The following is a 362-nucleotide window of genomic DNA, read 5'->3' on the forward strand; positions in this document are numbered from 1 at the left end:
CCCCGCGGGCCGGGCGCCCCCCCCCCCCTCCCCCCCCTCATCCCAGACGCTGACGGGGCTGGGGGGGGGGCAACGAGGGGAACCTGCCTCGTCCCGTCCCGTCCCGACCCATGGCCGCCTCCCCGGCCGTTACCCGCACTCACCTCTCCCCGCCGCCTCGTCCCGGCGCTGCCGGCGGAGAACGGGGCCGGCGGCTGTACCGGCCGCTAAAATGGCTGAGGGAGCCAGGAGGGGGGGAGAGGGGAGGAGGAGCGAGCCCCCGCTCTGCCGGCTCCGCCGTCCAATCCTCCCGCCGCCGCCTCGCTGACGCGCCGCCGCGGAGGAAGGGGCGGGGGCGGGCCCGCAGCGAGGCCGCCGCCGGC

At 79.8% G+C, this 362-nt stretch overlaps 1 protein-coding gene across 2 annotated transcripts in view; it reads right to left on the bottom strand.

Annotated features, from left to right (window-relative positions):
• ACSL4 (acyl-CoA synthetase long-chain family member 4) overlaps positions 1-272 on the bottom strand; it is a 40,415-nt gene extending 40,143 nt beyond the window's left edge. For both annotated transcript variants that reach the window (XM_010569023.1, XM_010569022.1), the window contains exon 1: positions 144-272. The gene's annotated coding sequence lies outside the window, so the exon portion shown is untranslated. The remainder of the gene's footprint in view (positions 1-143) is intronic.
• Positions 273-362: the final 90 nt, after the last annotated feature.

The sequence above is a fragment of the Haliaeetus leucocephalus genome, unplaced genomic scaffold (genome assembly GCF_000737465.1).
Source record: "Haliaeetus leucocephalus isolate CR32 unplaced genomic scaffold, Haliaeetus_leucocephalus-4.0 Scaffold262, whole genome shotgun sequence".
NCBI classification, from domain to species: Eukaryota; Metazoa; Chordata; class Aves; order Accipitriformes; family Accipitridae; genus Haliaeetus; species Haliaeetus leucocephalus.